General features: G+C 38.6%; 1 protein-coding gene across 10 annotated transcripts in view; it reads right to left on the bottom strand.

The window, feature by feature from the left end:
- Positions 1-23,025, bottom strand: part of OSBPL3 (oxysterol binding protein like 3) — a 100,512-nt gene that overhangs the window by 68,662 nt on the left and 8,825 nt on the right. For 6 of the 10 annotated variants that reach the window (XR_012994719.1, XM_076331311.1, XM_076331319.1 and 3 more), the window contains exon 2: positions 11,672-11,788. The exons of 1 other annotated variant lie outside the window; for it this stretch is intronic. The gene's annotated coding sequence lies outside the window, so the exon portion shown is untranslated. Of the gene's footprint in view, positions 1-11,671; positions 11,789-11,906; positions 12,076-20,003; positions 20,041-23,025 lie in introns of those variants that run through there. 3 more of the 10 variants (XM_076331312.1, XM_076331317.1, XM_076331314.1) reach the window with 3 other exon arrangements.

Below are 23,025 nucleotides of genomic sequence, written 5' to 3'. Positions count from 1 at the left end.
ATGCTGGTTTTCACAATCATTTCAGAGTACTCTGAAATACAAACGCATACAGAAATATAAGTACTTCTTTTGTGACAGCAATAAAAAATTCTTCATAAAGAGGAAGGTACATCTTCCTTACCCTGAACTTTATAACATGCTATTCTGATTCACACCAGCTAAATAAGCAAAGACCTTGCTAAGGACACTTTGTTAGACCTCAAATAAAGCTATCCCTAAAAAAAGAAGAACGATGGCCTGTTGTACTCAGACTCCAGCTTAATGACGGGAATTTTACTGACTAATACTCAATTGTGGCAGTTGCAGACTGATGCTGCAAGGCTGAAGGACAATTAAAGGTCACTGCCTATTAGATTACACTAGCCCCACAACAGAGTGTATTTGGAAGCTAAGGCAGAAGCCCCCTAGCTCTGAGTCACTGCAGAGTCTGAACAGATCCGGACATTTCACTCAACACCCGCATCACTTGTGCTTTCTGAGGTGGCCACTGTACTCAGATCCATCAGTATGCCACCTGCCTGGGAGACGCAGGTGGACCACAGCCTTCCTCTCTACCAAATACACCTTCAGCAGCTGTATTCCATTTATCAGGCTAAGAACTTCTGCAGCACCTTCCATGGCAAAACCCACAATTCTTGCTGGTCATAAAGCTGCTTTATTTCCAATGCCTATGCAGAGTATATGCATATTTATATACATGCTTTCTATACGTACATCTACAGTCATGCTATCACCTGGTTCAAGTGCTAATGATCTTTTTTAATTAAGTCTAAACGTGCAGATTGTTTTTTCCTATGACAATGCCTTTGTGTTTTAAATGCATACATCATATCTGGCATGTTGTGGTCAGACTTCTGGGCTGTAAGTTAAATAAAATGTGATGCATAGTTGTGTAACTGAAAAACATGAATTTATCTTCCCACAGGTGACTAGCCTAACAGCACAGCTGGAGCATCCCACACACAGCCAGACATCCAGGCAAAAGACAGTGTTAGTAGCTCCATATCCCTTGCAAGCCACTATTAAAAGGGCCTCCAGCTTGTAGCCAAAGATTCCACTTCAAAAGATTTCCTCAAATTTTGTGCCGCTAGTCATGATTTAACCAAGTCTGAAGATGCTAACAAGATAAATCCCAAAATATTAAAATCTGCCTAAACAGATGCACACTAAATAACCTGTACCTTGACCAACATAACTTTGCAGAGGTATTTATATCCTCCTCCATTAGGACTTCAAAGAAAAGAAGAAAACTGTGATAGTCATGTACATTGAGTTGCATTTCAGTCTTAATGAGGGTTTTCAAAACCTTTACATTTGCTTTTTCAAAAATATTGAAGAGCCAAGACAACGCTGACAGGAATAAAATGAAATACATTTAGAAATAATATTTTAGCCTGGTTATGTTTTACAGAACCCTGAAATCTGTTCATGATTTGAAAACATCTTTCTACTTCTGCTTTGAAAGATACATGTATTATACAAAGCCCGATACTTGATTTTAAGTGCAGAAATGCGAAGTTGTAAGAAATTCTTATCACTCCTTTCTTTCATTCCTTATGTTTCCCTGAAGCTCCTAGTCACTGTCCTCTCCATCTTTCAGCCATACTGTCCTCTGTACTTCCCACTGCCATGCAGAGATGATCACTATCGATGCATGGTGCCACCCTCCTACCAACACATTTGCTTTTACTAAAGCACAGCTCATTTCAGTAATACTGTTTTGACATACTGACAATCTGAAAGATACTCAGTATTTAGGAATGTTATGTGGTTCTTCTTTTGACAAATACTTCTGTGATATTGTTCAAAAGTCTTCCACATGAAATACAACTGCAGGGAGAAAAACTGAAGAACACAGCCAAAACCAGTGAGAGATTGCAGGCATTTCTGGGGGTGGGAAGAGAACAGCCTCAAATGAAAAAATGAAGTTTCTCACTGCAAGTGTCTTGAACAAGACATCTCAATTTTGTCAAGTGAGATTTAATGATACAGTGTAAAGCTACTTCACTGGAGGGGTGTTTAGTCCCCCCCCCCCCCCTTTCATTTCAAGGGCCAACTTTGTTATTGCAGCTGTTACAGTTCACTACAGTCACTGCTTTCTTTAGCTTGGTGTTTGGGGATTTTCTTTTTTGTAGTTTCACTTTTTTATTTAAGTGAAATGAGCATTATTTTTTCAAGCTGATACATTAGGTCATGGCAATTGTTGCCAGTAGAAGTAATATACACCACCCCTGAAAACAGACTTATTTTTGCCAAATATATCTAAAGTCAATCCCTATAAAGTTATTTAGCTTCGTGTACACCATCAAGGTATACACTTATTAGAATAGAATGTGCAATTTCTATAAACTTAAAAAAACAATTTAAAGACAGCCTTTTTCACACCACATCATAAGTCACCCTGATGAAGATTATAGGAAGGGTCTGACAAAAGGGCAAGTGTTTTATAACTATTCAGGGTAAGGACTGGCGTGCTTTCCTCCATAGCATCTTGTACTGACCAGTGCCAGAGACAGGCAAAGAGAAACACAGAGTACATCCATCGCGGCAGCCCCTGCACACTGGTCACCAGCATTCCTTCACCAAGGAGCCTGGAAATACAGGTTAGACAGAAAACTCACAAGTTGCAGGGGGAGGCAGTTGCAAGGGAAGATGCTGACTCATGCCCTTAACAGCTGTTATTTAGCTATTACCACCTCTTATTAGTGTTTTCTTTTAGATTTCCTTGAGAACTGTATGGCACTAAAAAAACCAAACCATAAACCGTATGCAAAACTTTTAAGGGTAAAGTATAAACTACAGTTTGGCCAGATAGAACAAATAGCCGCCTAGATTCAGTGTTTAAGTGAAAGCATGAATTATGGCCTGAGGGAAGAATAATTTTGTATTTAGGAGACTTTCAAAAAATTTGGAATTGCTGGTCATGTGATGACTTTGAAAAGAGGCACTCCCTCACTCTCTAACCAACCCCCAGCAGGATTTGGGCTAGTAAGGAAAGAAACCTTGTCTCCAAATTTGATACATCCAAGCATTTCTCTGGAAAATGGCCCAATACAGCCTACTTCTGTAGAAGACCCCATGCTGCACAAAGCCAAGAAGAGGATTTAACTGGATCAGTAAAACCCCCACTTTTCTTACAGCCAGCCAGAGTCCTCCCTCACCCACTGCTGGCTTCCCTTTTCTTCTCTCCAATACATCCCCCAACAGCGAGTGAAATAAAAATAAAAATGCATGCTGTCAAGAACTGATTTATAAGAGAACCAAACAGAAAAGTTTATCAGTATTTCAGACACAGATGTGAACACTTATATAGTTGGTCATACAGCAAAGATACAGCATGTGCAACAAATTCTCCAGGCTTAGTGGTCTGCTGTAGAAAAACACTCATTTTTATTTACATTTTCATTCCTTTATGTTTACTTAAAGAGAATGATGAGCATTCATTAATACCTTTTCCGAACTACAACACTACAGATCATAAAACCTGAGTTTAACCAGCGTTGATTTAAAAGTCTTTAGTAGTTACTCCTCGTAAAATGTATTATTGGAAGCAAATTACTCTCTGATTGTTATTTAGAGTGCGGCAGTTAGAGATTTTGCATGTTTTATGACCTGTTGTCTTTCCCATTAAAAGAAAAGAAAGGAAGGAGACAGGAGAGCTGTCCCCTGTGTTTCTCAGAGGACAGGTGGATTCTGTCACCCCAGATGATGACAGAACATTAGAAATACTGAAATTGTGGTCACTATGGACAACCTGAAAGATCAGCAAAAATAATCTTGTCAAAATGTTTAACTTCGAAATTTTATTTCTGAAGGTATGATTACACTTCCAGACAATAGTCTACTAAAAATGATTTAAATTGAAAAAGCAAATTAAAGCAGCACACGTTTAAATGGGAAGTTTTAAAAGGGACTCTAACTATAGAATTAGGAAGAGCTGGTTATCACCCACTTGGAATCAAATCAAGGCTGCTCTGGAAAGTTAACATGAACTTTTATATAGCAACATCTTCTTCAGGTAATATACACTGCCTAGTCTTAAGCATTGTATATTGCTCACTCAAAAGGGGGAAGGCAAATGGGAATTGAAAAAACTGCTAATTCTTCACCTAATAAATTAACAAAATACCAAGAAACTGTGCAAGGCAACAGCTTTTACACTTCTGAAGTACAACCAGAAACAAATCAGTAGTGGTACAATTGTACATTTCTGGTTCCGTAAATTAGTTCTATGTATGTTGCACACTTTAAAATGTAATTTTAAAAATTACTTTTTCAGTATTTTAACCAATTTCTGTGGAAATGCAGTTTACTACCACAGATCATACACAGAATATCAGCTTAGTCACCATACCAAGAGTAATAAAAAGTGTAAAGTTAAGAATCTCAATTAGACATATGAGATGCTATATAAATTATTACTTAATTAAGCAAATATGTACAGCTGTCTGTGAAAGTACTTTGTTTTGCTAAGCTAAATTTACTACCAAATATCCACATATAGTTCACTAGGTTTTAATGAGAATCAGTCTTTCCATATCTTCATAAAAAGCAAACATACAAAAAGATTAAAGCCAACTAAAAAAAAAATTTTCTTCTGGATTTAGGGACACTTCTGTAGTTTTCCGGTATCACCTTAGTTTACATGACCAGAGATATGTAGCATGTTTCCTCTTTACAGGTAGAGAACACAGTCTGCTCTGTTTATATTTTCTCATCCCCATTTCATTACAACACGCTAAATTTAGTCAGAAGTTTACTAGCTATGAAAGCCATCTACAGACATAGAAAAATTGCAAATTTATACTACCCTCATGACAAATCGAAATCCACTGAACTTTTCAGTTCTTAACTTTGCAGCCTGTCTCCCTCCATACCGTGGAAAATCCAGCTTTCTTCAGAGTCCCAAAGCTTGAGCTAAACGATGAATGCTTTTTCCACTTCTCCTGAACCAAATGTTTTCTCTCAAAAGCTGCTGGAAGGTATTACAGGTAAAAATATAAACTAGCTTATCTTAGAGTACCTTTTACCTTGCCAACCACTTGTTAATATCATTTTGTCCAGTGATGACAAAAATAAGATCAGCAGGTAGGGAATGGTGCGTCATTAAATGTTTAAGCATTAACAAACAGTTTCAGCCTTTAGAAGCAGAGTTGCTGCCCAATAAAAGTTGGCGTTAAAATCACATGTAAAGGGACAGGGCATTTTTTAACTCCTCCTTATCCTTCTCAGCAGCAACACCAAGTTCTATTGCTGGCTCTCAACCAGAAACACACACAGCGTTTTTCACTGTCAACACAGTAAGCACTGCTGTCTCTGGCTATTACTGTAGCTGACAGCATCAACCTTTGGGGACAAAGTCCCCAAGAATTAAAATGATTTCATTTTGTAGCACTTGACAGCTTGTTAGCAGTTCCAAACACTTGCTGCACTACAGAAGGACAATTTTCTAGTATCAACATTTTCATTAATCACTTAGTATTAGACTTCTAAAGTAGAATAATAATTTAAATTTCTTTGATTTTTCTGAAAGCACAATTCCTACTGTTTAAAATAAGCTACTACTTGCAGTACATTCAAACACACCTGTGGACAGTTGTCAAATTGTTCAGATATCTGAGTACTGGGAGTAAAAAACTCCTGGAGACAAACATATACATGGACAAAACTTAGCCGGGGGGGGGGGGGGGGGAGAAGGAGAATTTTTGGTACTTTTTAAGATAAGGCATCATATGAAATCTGATGTTAGATCAAGAACTTTTCCTTTTCTTTAGTAACTTGCCATCCTCCAAAAACACAGCAGCAGAGCCCAGGTCTCCTACAGGAAATATGGAAGCACAGAAGTCATCTGGACAGAAGGGAAGACCAGTGAAAGTTACAGTAAAACATGCTGCTGCACTGAAATCTTCTTAAAGCTTTTAAAAATCATTTTATACTGTACTGCTCTGATGCTCACTATTGCGTCTGCAAGTTACCAGCCAGCATGTTGTACTTCCTACCAGATAAGACCTCGTCTGGTTTTCTGCCAGAATCTTAACGTTCTTTCAACATAACTTCAGCTGACAGGAGAATATATTTTTCTTCTCAAAAGTTCTTGCTATGGTTTTGTAGCTAAAAAACACGTCTCTCCACAATAGACGTTTTCTTTCATAAGTGTGCGGCACACGCATAAAGTCAGTAAGTTTAAAAAAACTCATTAAACAAATATTGCAAAACACGTTACATTTTCATAAATACATTTCTGTTTATTAATGACTACTGATAATTATCCTTGGTCAGGTTTGACCTTTTTTCATCCTTCATATATGCTTTGATAAGATATGCAACCAAAAAAAAAAATCTACAACTGATTACATGCTTGGACCAACAAGTGAGGATAAAACAATATTAGAACACATTACTACTGATTGTGAACTTTATACAGGTGGCTTTAAAGAAATTATACTGTTAACATTTTACTCCATCTTTAAAGTAGTCTATTTCTCCTTGAAAAGTACCTACTTTAGTAATCATAGTATTTTTCTGCTTAGCGTAGGAAGCTTCTTCAAACCTAAAGGAACAAGGCAATTTTTGTTTCTTCTTCAAATACTTACTGCTATAAGAACTTGCCTTATGAATTAAAATGAGGATATGACCTTTTCCCAAAAGCAATGGGAGTATAAGGCATTTAAACTAGGAGTCAGTGAATGAGCAAAACAGTCCCTAGAGGCCAAAAACATACCTCATTCACTATTACACATGCCAGGATCGGAGATTCAGTCCCACATGCTCATTACCATACCACTAAAGGAGTCCACCAACAACTGCAACCTTCTCTTCCCCTCTCACACAATTAGCTTGCCTGCAAAACCTTTGCTGTTGCACAACTGGAAAGCAAGGAGCCCTGAAGCTATACAACATATATGTTGCTCTTCATAAACAAATTTCTAAGGCCACCCTTGAAATGCGACAAATCTTCTGCCTTCTGATATACCTGAAGCATTATTTTTATTCTTTGCCTGGTGGACAAATAAGCAACTTGATCAGAGTTTACATAAGCAAAGACAGGAAGAAGTTACCCAGTCCTTCTAAAAGGGATAAGGCTGATGGAAACACATGTTCAAACATATCATGAAAGACAGAGATGGTATCTTAGAGCTACTCTTAAGATGAGGGGCAAGTTTTCATGGCTTCTCCAAGCACAAAGCTGATTTACATCAAAGGACTGACTGAGTTCATGACCTCCAGATGAAAAGTATGTGCTTCTGCTCAGTGAGATGAAACATTTTCAGTGGTAAGAACCTGGACTATCTGTATCACCTTCTGGAAGCAAAATGCAGAATCTCACTTTGTAAAATCCTCCTTGTAATGCCAGTAAGCAGGCAATTTGTTCCTGTTGCTAAAATGAAGAGTGACCAACCTGATTGTCCCTGGAACGACAAGACACACAGCAGTTGCTACTTTTCTCTGCATATAAGCGTAAAGAATCAAAAGTTTGAATAACAGGAGACAAGATTCATGATCTTCTCTTATAAGTTACTTTTGGCTATGCTAATTGCCTACTTCAAGCACTTAAGTTCAGAGTCTCACCTAAAGCAGGAAGCAGTAACTATTAAAAAGGATCTGAATTTTCATGTCTGAGACATATTGTGTCCCTGCTGCAGGGGGAACAGTCTGTGGCCTTGACACCACAGGACCAAGGAGTTCACAACCTTTTCACACCACGTTCAAGCCCAACATCAGCCTGACACGTCTGGCATTTACAAGTGACAACTTGCCCCAAAAGATGCATTTAAGCTATGACTGGTTTACAACGCTGTATTAGTGAAACAGTGCCTGTACATTTGATCCACCTTTTCATAATTTCACAAACATTTAATTTCTACTGACACAAATTCTAAAAATGACTTTATTCTGTAATCATACAAAATCAGCAGTCCAGTTGTTTCAAACAGTTCCCCTGTCTAATCAGGTATTACCTGTTTAAGACCAAAGTACCTATCACTAAAACAAAAAATTACAAATTATGCTCTTATGAGGTAAAGTTATCCTGCTTCTTCACCCCTCCCTTCCATAGATGCCATCCATGATGCTCAGATGTATAGTTTATTTTAGTCTTAAAAAATGACACAAAATTAATTTGTTTCAATAGCAACTAGTAAGACAGTAAGTTAACAAACATTCTTTTTCTCCCCTTCTCCACTCTTTTTTTGCAGGAACATCTACCTATGCTAGTATCCATTGAATAAGTTAGTGCAAGTATTTGTAACTAAATCCACAAGAAACACTTTGGAATTCATCTGAGAGAAGTAGCTTAAATTCATAGACATGAGCTTGTGCACAAAGAGCAGCTAAGGTTGTACACATCAGGTTTTTTTGCATTTACAAGTACATGCACACTAAGATTTGACCTCATTTTCCTTCAAAGGAAGTACTAAACAATGTATTTTAGCACAGAATTTAGTTCTGTACAAAGAATTTCTCCTATAAGACAGTTAGTAAAGAGCCAGCAGACAATGTCGAGCTGCCAATATTCTTAACATTTGTGTCAATATTCAGCTTACAAAGTAAAATTAAATACCTTTCACAAGATTTACTGTGTCAGTAGCCCAAGTGAGAAAAACAAAAATCAATGTACATATTTGTACTGAAGAACTAAGCTTGGAATTTTAGGTTGGCAAAACTGAGAGAAAATACCAACAAAGGAATACACAGGGGTTCCACTAAGTTTCTTAAATAAAATTTATGAGGATTGAGGAATGAGGATGACATCCTTCACTATGGTTTCCTATGTCCAAGAGAGCAGTAAAGAATTCCTCTAAAGGCTCAGTAACATGGAAACTGCTTCTATAACGGCCATAGATTCAGTGTTCAACTTTGTAAAAATGAATTTAAGATAACTTCACTTTAAGGTGAATTCACTTTGAGCACCAAGTACTGTTTCTTTCCTTTTTCAAAGACATAGAGCTATTCAGTGAAATTACACCGCGTGTTAATATGAGATTTAATATATCTTAAAAAAGGGTGTTACAAAGTATTAATGCATTCCAAGGACATATGCCAACAGGACGGTACTATGTCAGTATGAAAACAAAAATATTGTTAAGATAAATACTAGTTCTCATTGCAGCCTTCTGCTACAGCTACTAGAGGAGCAATGAAAAATTCCCTTCTTCTAACTGTTCAAACTCTGTTAGTTTTGTATCCCTGTAGATCTACCACCCTTCCTTTTAGAAACTATCAAAATTGTCTTTCAATGGAGAACATTCTTGAACTGGAAAGATTAGGATAAGCAAAGTGAGGGCTTGACTTTTTCACAGGTTTCCTGCATGACTCCATGTGAAGTCATGAACATACCTGTTCCACAGGAACCCCCTGTGTAAACAAAATAGCTGCACATTGCACACTGGGGTGGGGCAGGTCTATATTCATTTCTGCCAAGTACACAGAAACTTCTTGAAAGTCATTAGACAATCATGAAACATTGCTTTGCTACTGTGCTGGTTTTGGCTAGGGGTAGAGTTAATTTTCTTCATAGTAGCTAGTACGGGGCTATGTTTTGGATTTCTGCTGGAACACAGTCATCGACAGTGTTGATAATACAGGGATGTTTTAGTTACTGCTGAGCAGTGCTTACACAGGGTCAAGGCCTTTTCTGCTTCTCACCCCACTCCACCAGCGAGTAGGCTGGGGGTGCACAAGAAGTTGGGAGGGGACACAGCCGGGACAGCTGACCCCAACTGACCAAAGGGATATTCCACACCAGATGACGTCATGCTCAGCATATAAAGCTGGGGGAAGAAGGAAGGGGAGAACGTTTGGGGAGTTGGTGTTTGTCTTCCCAAGTAACCGTTACGCATGATGGAGCCCTGCTGTCCTGGAGATGGCTGAACACCTGCCTGCCGATTGGAAGGAGTGAATGAATTCCTTGTTTTGCTTTGCTTGGGTGTGCGGCTTTTGCTTTACCTATTAAACCGTCTTTATCTCAACCCACGAGTTTTCTCACTTTTACTCTTCTGATGCTCTCCCCCATCCCACCAGGGGGGAGTGAGCGAGCGGCTGTGTGGTGCTTAGTTGCTGGCTGGGGCTAAACCGTGACAGCTACTTAAACATAAAACTTCCCAACATAATCAGCTAACTATTTTGTAACAGTATTTGATAAACTCTGCTATCTGCATAGGTAAAAGGATCCTATAGCAACTGCGCACCTCCCAGAGACAGCCCATTGTAGCAGTATGGCAGTACCTACTTCTACCAAGCAGAAGTATTTTCCACTCCTTGCTCTCCTCCTCTGACTCTTTTTCAGCTTCTAATTTGTAGAAGCTGAAAACACACATGGATGTTAATGTGCTTTATAGCAGCCACATCTAGCAAAGATTCAACCCTTGTGCCTGCTACATAATTCAGTTTTCATGACCCATCTCCAGCTTTCCAGAGGAAAGTAAGTCCTACTAGGCAATATACAGCTAGCGATACCTTTTACATACTCACAATAGAAACTGTAAGAAATTAAACCTAAAAGAATTCACCAAGCTTAAAGCAGTGACTAAGCCTACACAAACACAGATGTAAGTACAATGGGAAATTAGTGCAGAACAGCAGTGCGATATTCTGCTTTACAGGTGAAAGATCCATGTAAGCCTGTTAACACTAATTTCAAAACATTAGTTTATATACAGATCGCAGGACTAAGAACTGCACAGTTCAGAACATCCAGCCTTCCACAACTGCAAGCAAATATGGAAGTTATATGCATGTAAGACCTACAACATCCTACCTGTCCTATGTGCCCTATAATACTAATTTAATACCTATAGGTTAAAAAGGCCAAGAATATATTTAAAAAAAAAAAGCTAAAATGCAGCACAAGCAGCTAGCCAGGCAGCTCGAGTGCATTATCAACATCCCTACCCCAAACAAGAAATTAAGTATTCAGGATGCACTGTGAGTACATTTACATGCTATCAGAGAAGGTAAAACGCCACAAGTGCAACAAACGCTGGCAGTATGACTTGGGACAGAACTTCCTCCTAATGATATGTCTCACAATTAGTGAACACTCAGGCAAAAAACATACCCATTAGCAACATGAGAAGTTTTTCAATATCACCAGTAACATGATCTCAACCTTGCCAAAGTCCTATCTTTGGCTGCAGTCTATGGAGAGCATTTCAGAATGAGACAAACCACAAAGAGTTCAATGGCACAACGGGTGAAAGAGTCCCTTCCTGACGTGGTAGGTGACCAGTGGAAGCCCCAAAGCCTAAGATTAAAGGGAACCCAAACACAGTACAACCCAACAAATAGTATTTTTTCCAGTTCCCTCAAAAGTAACACAGCTTTGAGGTATTTTTGAACAATTACTCTCATCTCAGCAGAATATAAGGTTACATTAGCACAACTTCAAGTTTACCTATTCCATTTCCTTGCTACATCCTTCAGTTCTTCTTCTAGATGTACAATTAAACACAATGTATCATCCCCAAAGAGGATTCAAGTCCTGCCTCTATGCCAGCTATACTACAGTCCTCTCCCATCCTCCATTGATGGAGTGATTCTTCATAGCAAGAAGCTTCTTATGTAGCTTCTTTCATCATGCCCCCTCTAGGCTGAAACAAGCTCCACATCAATTTAACTTCTGCTTTCCTATAGGGAGGGCACCACATCCATGATATAAGGAAGACTGACTTACAGTAAGTGAGTAGTCTCTCAGTGCCAACTATCAAGAATCCAAATCTCCTCCTCTTTTACAGCAGTGAAAGTCTGAGCAATTCCATTAGGCAAGATTCACATGAGTCTGGTGGTGTACCTGAAAAACAAACAAAAAAATCAGATGAGAAATAAAACTTCCTGCTGCATTGTCCTTTCGTGCCCGGGAAGCACGAGGGAGGGGATTACAATATATGAGTATCTGGAAAATTTTCTACCTTGTTTTTTTTGTGGGTTCCCCCCAAAAAGTATTTCCCTATAATACTGCATCTACAGCTAGATCTTCCTCTCCTGAAAGATATGTATTAGAAGTTCAGGTTAGCAATGTTCTCCTGTATCACTAAGCAACTAAGTTTTAGTCTACTAACACACTGAGCAATGCATTTTGTAACAGAAATCTTTCTTGCCCCAAGGATCCAGAATTCTGCACAAGCGTGTAACTCTACTGAGGGTATAGGGAACCCACTGAAACCTTGTCAGCACAAAAAAAAAAAAAAAAAAAAAAAAGAATCCTGCATAGAAAGAGGTGCCGGGGGTACTACTCTGACAAACTCATATCACTATTCAACTGTTGCTTTGAAGCAACCAACATGCAGTTTTGACATTTAGTCAAATACACTTTCTCTGAAGACAATCCAATTTTATAGTTTTAGCAGCCTGCAGGACTTCTCTGTACAGTATGAACACTACCAAACAGAAATGGCTTATGACAAAGTTTGATCCTTTTTAGCCCAAATTGAGCACATCAACAGTTTAGCCTCTATATTCATAGACTGTATGGTGCTTCATTCCAATTATTAGATTTGAATTTCTGTTGCACTGAGTCAGTTCCCGTATCAGCTTGACAATAATCTTTCCTAAAGTCTGTAATCAACACCAGATGAACCAGTGTCTGGGTACCACATATCATTTATTTTTTATGAAAACTAGCACATCATTAAGCTTCCTCTGGTGCTCTGAGGCTTTCCTGATCTTTCTTCAGGATCAATATGAGAAACAGAATTCCTCAAATTATTTGTACCCGAGATTCAAAACTGTTATCCACTGTGTAGTTTGTGGGTTTTTCTTAAAATAATAGCTTTAGCAGTTATAATTTAACATTTCTCTTAGTTATTAATTCTATATGCTGTCAATAGACCACACAGCTTCATTTCAGTAATGGAACTAAATTCTTCTGCATGTCTTGCATTATTGACATTACTGCCCTTATTTAGTATTTTTCTTAAAGTGTTTGCATATTTTCCAAGGAAAAAGGAAATCCTTTTCCCTGTTTTCAACTCACTGAGTTTTGAGCAATACTTTTGCCTTCTCTTATCAGTTGTCTACATTTAATAACTCCTAATTTCATGTTTACACTCAACTCCTTGCTTCTTCTATTTGTTACATTCCTGAAAATGCCACCAGCCCCAGCTGGTTTGAAGTCTAAACATCTGTGATCTAACTTTAGGATTAGATTTTTTTTAATGTATGAACTTGTGTATTTTTAATAATAATCCAAATATTAAGAGTGGAAGTTTTTAAAACTAGAGCAAGAAAGAACACTTGATGTGTTAACTTTGATATTTTATATTAATCTAAGGTTCTTTCATTTGTGCTGCCTTTTAAGATTAGAGACCTAAAATAGCTATTAATGTAAGAGTCTATTGACATTTTTAGCCTGTAGGAGCATGCAGTGGGCAGATGCAGCTGAAATAATAACATATTTGAATGATGAACCAGCTTTACAATTTTATTACTCAGACTTTCCCAAATCTATGGCTGGCGTTTTTTCTCCAGTAACTCAGAAATTAAGCTGTTCTACATTTAAAACTTCCAATTAATCATATACTGAAAAATTCTCATGGTTAAGGCAACAAAATCACCTTATGATGAGCCTTTGAAAAAAATAAATAAAAATGCCTAGCTCTGAAAAATAGTGCCTTTAATTCTTTGTGTTATTTACATGAACAATGTAAGAGAAATAGGAAAAAAGACATCTGATATAGGTTAGAGACAATTATGCTAGTTATCAGGAGTATATTACATATTACATTGAAATAGCAGGGACCCTAGAGGGACCCTAAAGGGAAGTGACACATACAAGGGAACACAACCTAAGCATTCTCCCTCACTAGGCACATTAGGCCATCAGCAGGTTGGTGCTAACTTCCAAAATGCATGATGGCTTAAAAAAAAAAATAATCACTATCCCAAAATTAAGAAAAATAATTGAGCTTTTCAACACAGCCCACAAGGTAAGACCTTATGCAGCAACTCCACAGATTGAAGGACAGGAAAGGGGAGTTGCCATTTCCACCATTTCAATCTCAAAGCCTTATTTAGCTAAGAGTCACCCAAAACAATATCCAGAATTTTCCACTTTATTGTGCAGTCCCCTCTGTAAGAGTTTGGCCTTGTCTTCACAACTGCAGAATTCATGAACTCCATGCCACCTAGGACAAGACAAACGCAGGGGTCTTCACCTTGAATGATGTTTCTAAAGGTATCCAAGAAGTCAGTCAGGGAGCTGAGGCTTGTACCAACCACTTAGTCACCCCATAAAGCCAACTGATGCTTTTGTTGTTCCACAATCTTTCCACATTTTTACACACACAGCAAGTCTTCCTCCTCCCAAAATGAAGTTTTTGCCACAACTTGCTGGTCCAGAAAAGGTCCTATGTTCCCCATTGCTCCCCAAACCACTGTGCTGCAGTGATCTAGTCTGATCAGTGAGCATAGGGATGCACCCATATGATGTTTTGTTTCTGAATATTTTGCAATACAGGTGTACACTTCCTAAAGTCATCTGGGAAATCCAGACCAGCTTAACTGCACTGTTGATTGATTTATAACTTTTTGTGCTTGTGAAATAAAAAAAATAATCCACATTTATACAGACATACTCACAAACAGACATTAGAAAAATTCTAGAGTCTGAAACATTGGAATAGAAGGATAAATTGAGCAATAAACATATCTCACAGTGGGTGACTACAGCTCATGTGAGTATCATAGAGGGATGCTCATTTAATGCAGAATGGAGGAAATTAATTATTTGGTACCCAAGGAAAAAAAAAAGAATGAACATGCAATAATTGACCTTGTAACAACTCTACAACAATTCATTAAGCTGTTTTGTACTGTATTAGTCCCAAAGAAGCTACATATTTCTAAGTATTTCTGGAAGAGCCTACCAGGAGTGCAGCAAAGACCTAATCTGGCAACAGAGTGTAATTTGATGTAAATCTGCAGCAGGCAGACCTAAACCCTTGGGGAGGAACCAGCCAATTCTCTCCCTTCTCAAAGTTAGCCATTTATTTCTGCTGCAATTCCTACTAAAACCAGTAGGAACACACCTACAGAGTGGAATGAGAGGGGGAAATGAATCCAGTTAATAATTAACCAGGAAAAAAGCCAGATTTTTAGCCACAATGTTTGCTGAACCAGTTCATTGCATGAACATGCTGCCAGCATATAGGAGATGAAAAGAACAAATCAGGCAGCTGCAGACAGGAGGGAAGAGCAGAACTACCCCTTTTGGAAGCAGAGGATTATGCCGATTTACACTGAAAATGGAACTAGGAACAAAGTGACAGGGAACGGTAAGAAAGCAAGTGACTTGCCCAAAACAACCTGCAACAGACACCTTCTAAAATTCAGAGTTTGATGCATGTGAGCAAAAGCTGCCAGTAATACCAAGTCTTACTGAAACCAAACATTAAAAATCTTACAGTTTGCACGATGGATAAGCTAGTTACAAGTGTCATTATATAGTGCTAGCTTTAATTGCTCTGAGCTAAATATAGCTTTCAGAATTTAATAGCTCCCCCTCAGCTTTTCTGTCTTTCAAGCAGAGAAAAATCTTCCCGTTAGAAAAAGCACACAGGCATACACAGTTGCATGTTACCACAGAGAAGCAGGAAGCAAACCATTAAGAGGATTAAGTTAGAGTCTCCAACACTCATTCAGAACTCCTGTTTTCAAGAGACCAATTGCTTTCCTGTTCCACCACTCTGGTTCCAGCTAAAGCAGGTGACGGAAGCATGCATACCCACTCCTTTTCAAACTAAGCCATTTCGTTGTTTAATTAGCAGACTGTACTGAATCTTGCTCACCCCGTGTTTCAAGTCAAGATGTTGCCTTTACCAGCAAGCTGTCCTGGTACCCACATGCTTCTTCCTGTGCCACCCAGCTAGGCACAGTAGGGGAGGAAGAGCGAGTCTCCTGCACGCACATACAGCCTGACCCTTCCCTGCAGCTGTTGTACTGGCATCACATACACGAGGGGGTCCAAAATCTGCTATGGCAGCAGAGACTGCAGCACCCCAATAAAGGCATGAAACAAGTTCTCTCTTCTGCCTTCTTGTACCCAATAAGGACTTCCAAAAATTTAATGAAAAGTTTTATGTAGCAGGCTTTAGTTTCCCTCTGAGTTGATAATGGGTTTCACGCAGAAAATTTGGCTGACAGCTAGAAATGTGTTCTACAGATTCAGCATTTCTGTTCACCTTCATTTTAGAGGTCATTATGTAATTGAAGTGCCCGCACTTTTTCTACAATTCTGGGAGTTAAATTAAAAATAAATTTAAAAAAAGCCACTGCTGCAATGACAGTCTTTCCGCTTTCCCTCAGGCCATGCCTCCAAACCCCCTTTCCCCCACTCTTCCTCTCCTGGCTTGTGCCCTCTACCTATTTTCTCTGTGGTTTCATCCATCTTCTCTTTTCTTTACTGAGCTGAACTCTTAATTTTTATGAAGAGCCAGAAAGCTCCCTACTGTCAGTGCAGGTGTAGACAGACTTCACTTATCCATTTCTGATAAAGCACAGAATCATGACGCCCATTGTCATTAAGATTTTTTTTTCTTCTGAAGTAACAGACCAAAATGTGGATAAATAGCATCAAAAATAGGGATGAATACTGGAGGCACTAAGTATACTAGATCTGTCACACTTACAGAAGGCATTTTTACTTTAAAACTCTGCTAATCACAACAGCCTATTTAGTACAGATCAATGTTTTCAAAAAAACCCACACACAACATCATGCATCTACTATGGATAAATATACTCTTAATGCTACGTGTTAACTGTCATGAATCAGAGCTGAGTGACCTAGAACTCCACAGGGCTGCTCTTAGTTCACCTGTTCTGCTCTCAGGCAGCAGCAACCAGATACAGGCAGGGCAGGGCAGCCTGCCAGGTGTGGCTGCACAAGTCTTGAGTACCAAACAACCTCTCCCCACATTTAAAACCATCATGTAAGGTTCACTGCGTAGAGACATACCACAGGCTGCCTTTTAAGAAATTAGTAGAAAACCCCACACAAGCAGAAGGATGGAAGAACAGTGGAGACCAGCCAAAGCAACCGCGGCATTAGTCTGGGAAAGTAAGCATGCAGCTACAGTAGCATTACGTGACTGTCCACTAAATCTGGATCTGGGGATTAGCAGGAGAGAAAAAGATACCAGAAGAAGGTGATTTATTTTCTTGCCACCAGCAATACTGGAGAGATTTTACTCTCCTCTCCAAAATTAGAACACCTATGTAAGTATAACCCCTTCTTTTCCTCTTAGTGTCACATGTATACACAGAAACCCACAAAAAAAAAAAAGCATCATCAGCCTCAGATCAGGACAGTTGAGGTCTAAACATTCACAAAACTTTCATGGAAGCATTAATTAAAAAGCAATTATGTTAAAACAACAAGATCCATCAGAGTAAATATATACCATCCTCCAGGATCCACCAGAATAAATACATACAGTCCTGCAGAAGCTGCAACCTATTCACAGTAAGTTTATTCAGAGAATTTTTCCTGCAGAAGAAAAGAAATAGATGTGGCCAGTTATGATGTCTGCAAATTTCAGAATCTATTTATTTACCAGATGCTTTTCTCTACACCTGGTGGCCTGCAAAATTGCATCAGCTGCAGCAATAGCTGCTGAAAAAACTCTGGCAACAGCTACTACTCTATCTGTGACTTTACGGGGAAAGAAAATTATATATAAACATTTTCAGTTAAATATATATTAAATACAACTTGAGGGGGGGGTTTATGTTTTGATATAGATATAAATAAAGTCACATTTAAGTGAGTGCTTTCACAATCTGATCAAATTATTCACATACATCAGCCCTTCCCCTTCCTCCTTACACTTTATGTATTCCCCTGCTGATCTGAAGCTATATTCTTTCTGGGTGTTCAAGGTTACTTAAGTTACAGTCAAAGAACGGGGGGGGGGGGGGGGGGGGGGAGGGGGGGGAAGGGTGTGTGTGCAGAATCTGAAGATTATTTGTATGGTAGGACTTCAAACAATGAATCCAGCTATATCTCAAGGGATTTGATAAAGAGGCATTAAAATAAAGAAGATAAAAGATGGGTGAAACACTGGAGTATTCAGAGTCTCATTCATGAGACAAGGTACCTTGACACTCTAGGACAAGGTGACACACCCAAGAAGGGATTTACAAATGAAAGTGAGAAGTGAAAGTTGTTGGGCACCCACACAATCTCCACATCTAACCTCACTGCACTAGCAAAGGAAAATGAGGATGTGGCCAAGAAGGACTCTTATCTCTGGTCCTTTCATAAAGGACTGAAAGTCCTAACACAGATGAGAACAGGGGTCAGGCAAACAAGTAGTCTGCCCTGGTAAACAGGCATGACCAGATAAAACATTATGAAGTATTTGTGTACTTAAAAGAAAGAGGCCTATACTACAAAACTGATAAACTTGAATTAGGTATACAAGGCTAGATATCACAGGGACAACAGTCTTAGTGGCTAAAACACATACTGAAACGTACATGCTATTCAGAAAAGCCAGTAGAAGTAGGTGCAGTACATACCTACACCACTTAAAACTGTGATAGATTAAAAAAAACAAACACACCACTAAAAGAGTGAACAGAATCCATTTGGGTCCAAAAAAAGCACTTTAAAAAAGGGACAGTCCTGCTCAGAGTGCTGGGAGTCCGCAGGAGATTCCAAGAAACCAGCCTTGGTGCAGATTTTATTTTATTACAATGAAAAATATGATGGTGAATTGGGCATTACAGGAGATTAACTTCTCTGACTCAAGTGAGTAATAAGCAAAAGGAACTAGTTTAAGTAGTCAGGTAGACTGAGGAATTCAGACTCTCTGAATTGATAATGCTGAGCTGCTGCTTCATTAAATGTGCAGAAATGAATCTGGAAATGCCTCATGGGATGCAGTGTGCAGTAGACAACTTGCAAGATGAAATAGGCCTAACTAGATAAATAGCTTCCCCACCCCTCCCAAAAAGACAGGGAAGGAGTTGATTAAAGAAGTTGCACCTCATGTTAAAGTACAGGAATAAAGTTAAAACTTTCAAAAATTTATTTTAAAGATATTAAAAACAAAGTTCTTCAACAACACATCAAAACTAAGTGAAGTAGTAACCTGGCAGTGAAAATTTCTTAGTAAAGAAACAAAGACAAGATGTCTACTGCGAAACAGGCCTGGAAGCTGTCACAACCAACATTGAATCAAAAGTAACAACTTCCTGAGCATGAGTTAGGAAACCAGATGATACTGCTACAGATTTCTGAAAGAAAAGGGAGATTAAATTGTACATATAGTTGCAAATAAAACTTTCATGCATTCTCAAATTATTGTGCCTACTTCACCTCTAGCCAATATAAACATTTAAAAACCATAATCTATACTTTTTAAGCAGACAAAAACACAGTGGGAGATACTCCATGATGGCAGGAGAGCAAACAGAATACCTGTCTTTAGAGTTGGAGGCGAGGGGAGAAAAGGGAAATCAGCCCTACTGCAATCAGTAACACGCAAGACTTCAGATTAAGTCAGTCAGAAGGAAATACCAAAGTCAATGGTAACAGATTTTTTTTTTTAATAAAAATAAGAAAAGACAAAGGAAGTCTGTAGATCTCATCCGGACCTGACAACAGCTGCATAAAAAAAAATAAAAGCTTCCAATGATCTTATTTAGTGGAATAATTGCAAAGTGATAAGTAACTGACCACAGAAGACGGTAACAAAATATCAGGCTGGACACGGATCACTGGAAGACGTTGCCAAGAATTATCTTGGGGCTAGTTTTATTTAACAGTCCTATTAGTGGCAAGGGAATTGAGGTGTCTAATAGAAGTTGCTGCTGACAAGGTATAGAGGCACCTCTGATGGACCGAATGACTAGAACACCAGGTGAGGGGAACCACGTGAACAAAAACGGTGATGGGGAATACAGTTTGTCAGTCCTGAAGGCAAGGTCAGGACCCAAGGAGTAAGACAAGCAGAAGTTCTGCTATGACAGCTGGAAGTGAGCAAGGAGGGGAAGGTACTCACATGTATGAGCTGATTACACACTCACTCCATCACCAATTTGATGAAGGTCTGAAAAGAGAAAAAAAGCTACCCTTTGACATGAAGTAAGGCATTTCCTACAGAGACATATAGGGAGGCATTAAAAAAAAGTCATTGTGTAAGGCAGTGCCAGCATCTAATCTGGTCAGGAAACAAAAAATAGCACCTAAGACACACCCGAGATCACTGTAAGCTTATGCAAGGAAGATTCACAGCAGAATATTGTCTTGAAGTGAATACCATGAGCGTACCCAGTCAGCCACATCACAAGATTCTCTGCATCTCTAAATGCAAGTCCCCTAGACTGACTGGGGGAAAGGGAGAGTCTCTCCAATGTGAACAGAGCAAAAAGTTAACCAGTTTACAAAGGCTCAGAGGGAATGCAGATGCTCTTACAAACACTGACAGAAAATACCAGTTTTAGCCAGGTGTACAAACTGGTCATGGATACATTTAGCCAGAATCCTAGAATAAAGTTTTAGCCAAAGCAGGGAAGTTTTGAAATAATTTGTTAATGGGACACCTGGGGACAAAGCTCTGACTGTTTTAAGACAATGCTTGGCCACTTTACAAACGGGAATATACAAATCTATTGATTGCAACAAACATTGAACATGAATATCCAGGAACTCTCTTCCAGTCCCATGATGTGTCAGTACAGCCACTTTCGGCAAGGAAGTCTTTACATACCACTTATCAATGTTACTATTGCTGATTTAACCTGGGCTGCAAACTGACCTTGCCTTAATACTCTAAAGTTTCCATTAATAAAAAGAAATTACTTCAGCTTTACTCACTTATATGTATTTCTTTTGTGAACAAAGGTTTGGTGGTGTTTTTTTTTTTTAAGGAATATTAATTTCAAAAAGTGGCAGATGAAGGAAACTGTACTTTTTAGTACATGTTTAGGCTACCAGACGTATGTAGCTTCTACTACATCAATTCTGACAAAGAAATTTACTGATATTTTCTTCTTGATTTGATGTCAGTACTTTGCATGCCCATGACTTTCCAAAGACGATGACTGCAGTTTCCAGAGTTCTGGAACTCTGACACACAGAAACAAGCATTTCAGAATCTCAGTGCAGGGAGGAATTAGGGGATCAGGACAGTTTTCTTCAATTCCCTGCTTCAACAAAGCCAATCCAAGCACAAATCTAGTCAATCTATGCCTTGTGATTTGTTTGCCCTCCTCCTACATTCCACAAAACATTCTTGCATGCAAATGTTTCAGTGGCATTCACAGACTGGGCAGAAAAGTTTCATAAGATGACTCGCCTGTATTTACTCAGAACATCCCCATTATTTTCAAGGGCCAAAAAGAACCACAGAGAAGTAAAAAAGCAGTTTGGTCAAACAGAATAAGAAGTGAGAATTAGTTGCGTACCCTAATATACAAAAAACTGTTTTCCCGCCCTTCATCCATAGTTCCCTTACCAAATACCACTCTTCCTCTCAGCTGTAAGTGCATTAGGCTAGGCTAATATAGAAGATATGATTTTATTGATAAAATAACGCACAACAGATGCACAGCCTACACCTTCTCTCTTCTTAAGTAACCCATCGCAAGGTGGATCGAGTGGCAATGCACTTGCGGACTGTTGAGTAATGATACCAAGAATTAAAATCCCTCAACGATTCAAGTTCTGCAAGATCCGAGTGCTGGGAGACAGGCCATAGTGAGAAAGGCATTACATCTTCCTAATATTCAAGGGACAAACTTTTTTGGTTTAGAACATAAAATTCACTTAACAGCAAGCAAAGATGATCCTTTTGCAGAAGGGCTCTGCACACTGAACTATTTAATAGTTTAATTTCAGAAGACTAGAAGCAAACAACTCTCATCCTGCACTGAATAGAGGGTGCATTTATGCTGACCATGCATTCTAGTCATATTAAAGTAAATAATGCAAGCTCATTTGGCGAGGAACATTTGGTAGTTCAATGTGAACTGTCATTATGTCTGGATTATCAAGACTGAAACAGCATCCACAGTTCAGAAAATGTGGATGTTTTCAAATACCAAGCCATGCCTCAGAAACCAAGATTTCCTAAGCCTCTTCAAGTAGGAAGCAGTCATCACCACAGAGAAGCCCCACAAATGTTTCCCAAAGTAAGAACACTCAGTCACTTCATGATACTGAGATACAGCCACTGTTCTACCACTGAATTACTATGAAATTAAGGAAGCCACTTGTTTAAAAATAAAGAGATGGCTGACAATACAGTAAGAAATAAGTGGGAGGTTGCATCTTCCCTGCTCAGCTTAAACTAATCAACTAGGACTAAAAGCAGATTATTAAAGCCTGCCTGATGAAAACAATGATCTTGTATGCATTTAAAAATACTCAGTGGTGTCCCATTACTTGAAATTTGATCTTTTAAAATGTAAGATTATCACCAGTAAGGGGTCTTCAGTACACCAGCAATTGCATGCATATGACATGGCAGAAGAAAGTGACCTTGTATACTTAAGTGTTCCTGCAATAAAGGAAAAAAATTAATTTTACAAGTCACCCTTATCAAATACTCCATTTTGTGAAAGCCTGACAATGCTTCCCCCCTACCTTTTTCTTTTAAAAAAAAACAAGCAAACAAACAGTAAGTCTCGTCTGCCAAAGTGACATCCTGACAATGCCTCTGTTGTTGATTTTCAACTGGAAGCGTTGATCTTGCTGAACTTCAGAGAGTACACTACAATATACTATTATATATAGAAAAATAAGCTGTGAAATGAAGTGTGTGTGTGAAGAGAAGCCTATGATTCAGCTATCCTGTGGAAAATTCTAACATCTCCAAATCTGAAATGAAGTTTCATATTTATTTCAGTGAATTGAATGAAACAACATGATTTCAGCAGTGCATTTTATTCTTATTCTAAGAAATAGGATGTTAAAAAGCTTGTTTCAACAAAACAAACTGGACATCAGCTAAAAGGCAAGAACTTTATTTATTCACAATAGGAGAACTTCCCCCCACTGAGACAGGGAACTGCTTTCTCAAC

This window comes from Aptenodytes patagonicus, chromosome 2 (assembly GCF_965638725.1).
Source record: "Aptenodytes patagonicus chromosome 2, bAptPat1.pri.cur, whole genome shotgun sequence".
NCBI lineage: Eukaryota > Metazoa > Chordata > Aves > Sphenisciformes > Spheniscidae > Aptenodytes > Aptenodytes patagonicus.
This window is presented reverse-complemented; position numbering and strand designations above follow the sequence as displayed.